The sequence below is a fragment of the Austrofundulus limnaeus genome, unplaced genomic scaffold, assembly GCF_001266775.1.
Source record: "Austrofundulus limnaeus strain Quisiro unplaced genomic scaffold, Austrofundulus_limnaeus-1.0 Scaffold214, whole genome shotgun sequence".
Lineage (NCBI taxonomy): Eukaryota > Metazoa > Chordata > Actinopteri > Cyprinodontiformes > Rivulidae > Austrofundulus > Austrofundulus limnaeus.
The window spans coordinates 313,385-316,726 of record NW_013952616.1 but is presented as its reverse complement, the minus strand read 5'-3'; positions in this window follow the sequence as shown (position 1 = coordinate 316,726).

The window sequence follows — 3,342 nt, the reverse complement described above, 5'->3', positions numbered from 1 at the left end:
GGCCTCGGATTTGGAGGCACTGAGCCTCATCCCGGCCGCTTCGCACTCGGCCGCGAACCGCTCCAGCGAGAGCTGCAGATCTCGTTCCGATGAAGTGGAACCAGGTAACATAAATCCAACATTTCATTTTTAGAGTGTACAAACAATACATATCAAAAATAAAATGAAAGGCAGCAGCAAGAAGAAAAATCTTATACTGTATCTGCCCCTTTTTAAGAAAAGAAGATAAAATAAACAATACTAATAGTCTTTAAGTAACAAAAACAAAACAAAAACACCAACAATCAAACAAAACATTTATATGAGTACACATTATTCTTTTTCATATTTCTCCAATAAACTAGTTTTAAACATTCTCTTGAACATAGACATTGATCTGGCATTTTTAACAGCACTTTCCAGATCATTCCATAATTTTATTCCCTGAACTGAGGTACATCGTTCCTTCAAAGTGGTTAGAAATTTAAGTTTCACAAACATATCAATCCCCTTAAGATTATAATAATTCTCTCTTTTAACAARATTTAACTGGATGTTTAGAGGTAATGTTTTTTATGAGCATCCGTCCTCCATTCCCCACTAGATGGAAGGAGTCCTCCAAAGATCTACATTCAGCTACTAAGTCTAGGTGATGTACTAGTTGAACACTAGCCATCCAATCTATTTCTTTCATCCATCAAAGCTATTCAATGCACTTTTCTTCCTGGATATTCCCATAATGTGAAGAGAACTGCATTTCCTTCTCTACATCTCCAGACATCATGTAACATCACCAATACTAGTTTGTATGACAGAACAATTACAACTCGCCTGATAGAGACACGTTCCTGAAAACTTCCCTCCATTGTCCCGGCATGTTTGGGCCCTGCTAGTTTGCAACCTCTACTTCTGTAAAAGTAATAGTCCAGGAAACGTCATAGAAAATAGAGAAAGCTGAACAGTTTGAAAAATTTGACCCAAACAGAATATAAACATATCTAGAACCAGGAAAGACTAGGTTGTTTTTTTGGCACTCCTTCATATTCCACATTCATAACTAAAYGCATTCAAGCGTTAAAAACGAGTTTTACATGATATGCCCCCTTTAATTTGATCTGCACATTTTTTGGCCACAAAAAGATAAATGTATGCAGAAAGGACTTTTTCATTTCTTATAAGATATTTCTGACAGCAGATTATACCATCTAAAGTACCCCCCCCCCCACACACACACACACAGCTTTGTTTTTATATCCCTGTGGGGACCGTGGATTGACCATTCGTTTTCTGGTCATTTTATAGCCTAACCCTGACCATTTACCCTAAAACTAACCTAAACTCAATTCACACCTTGTTCCTAATCCGAAGCCCCCACCTGAAATTAGCGTCTGTACCTGCGAACCAGGCTTTAGTCCCCACGATACACATTGGTCCCCACAAGGCTGCCTTTTTCTGGAAAATGGTTCCCACAATGTAGTAAAAAAATGTGACCACACACACACACACACACACACACACTAGATTTTTACCCCTTCTCTCTCTGTAGCAACATGTATAATAAATGACTGATAACGCTTTGATAATAACTTCAAACCGAATTGAAAAGAAGCCCCTGGTTAACTTTAATAACCCCCCAGTTATTTGTTGTGTGATTAACAACAACTGTTGTAATATTAACAATGTGTTACTCCTGATACAAATAATGATTTCTCATATATGAGGATTTTTTTTCTTCCCTGCAACATGGAACTATTTTCAAAACTGTGCTTGGTAATTACAAGTTTTATTTTTTCTGAATTAGTTTATTTTACTTGGAGTTTTTCTTTTGTTCTGCAATTTAACATTTAAATTTTTGACAATTTTGCAGCTGGACTTTAGTTTTTTCCTCACACTTTTTTGAGAGCACACACAAAGACCCAACCTCTCATTTCAAGAAAAATAAAAATGCTTCCTTTTACTTCCAGGGCTGTTGCTGTCAGGCACTTTTGCTGGATCAGTGACCTGATGAATCCCGCACTGCTCCATCTGCATCGGCGGGTGGTTTGGTGTGGCGTTTGATCTTTTCTGTGTGAAGATAACTGAAGTCCTGAGCCTCTGCTCAACTTAAAATACAGCAAGTGAGCAGAAGTGGGTTTCAAAAACCTTTACTGTACTCCCACATGGATTATTTATTTTTGGTGGCCTTATAACTTGGATTTTAAAGGGACTTTGTGGACTTTATGTCTTTTGATTTAAACAACCAATTTAAAGATGCAAAAACATGTTTTTGTGTGAAACAAACAAGAAATATGACAACYAAACCTATCTTCAAATCAAACCAGAGATTCTCTCTTGAATTGTGGTCTGGGTTTTATACTTGACCATTGTAGGACATTAAGTTGGTTCTTCTTAAGCCATAAGAGTGATGCTACATCAGTGTTTAAAGTCAATGTTCTGCTAAAATGAGAACAATTCTCCCAGTCTCAAATATTTATAAAACTTAAGGAGGTTTTTCTTCAAGATTTTTTCTATATTTATCTACAACAGTCTTTTTTAAAATGACCGTTTATCTGGTCTATTCTGATAAAAAAACATTCCACAGCATGATATTACCTTGGTTTACTATGGGAATAGTTGTCTAAGCATAATGAAAAGTGTTACATTTGATGTGGTCATTGATGAACRAAAAGTTCAGTTTTAGTCTCCTCAGACCATGTCAAGGTTTTCTACATGTGTACAGTTTAGTGGACTTGTAGATACAGCCTCCTATTGGAGCTGCCTTGCTCCATTCTGGTTGTTGCTGGCCTCTTTGTTGCCTCTATAAAACTCCTCCTTAATTTGGTGGACATCCTTCTCCGAGAAAGTTGGATGTGGTGGTGTCATCTTTCAATTTCTTAATATTGAATTCATTGATACTCCATTCGATGTTCAGGATTTGTGATTTTTTCAAACTCTACTCCTGTTCTGTACTTTTCCACAAGTTTGTCTCTGACCTTTGTGGCAAGTTCCTTCGTCTTCATGCTGTGTCTTGCCTCATCCAGGGTTCCCACTTCTTGGTCAACATAAAATTCAAGGACCTTTCAAGGACTTTCCAGTACCAATTTCCTCAAATTCAAGAACCACCAACGGCAATTACCTACTGCACAATGTTACCAATAAACAGGTTTAATGTAATGTAAATTCAATGAAAAACTCATAGAAGTTGTTGAGTCCAAATCAATGACGTCTGTTTACTGTAATCCTGAGTTATCCACATTGTTGTGTATTGTTATCCAATGTACATTATTATTAATTTTATAGTTAATTTTTTTAAAAGATGACGAAAATCAGTCATGTCAATAGAGAATTTCAATCCCCAAAAAACATTCAAGGTCTATGTTACGG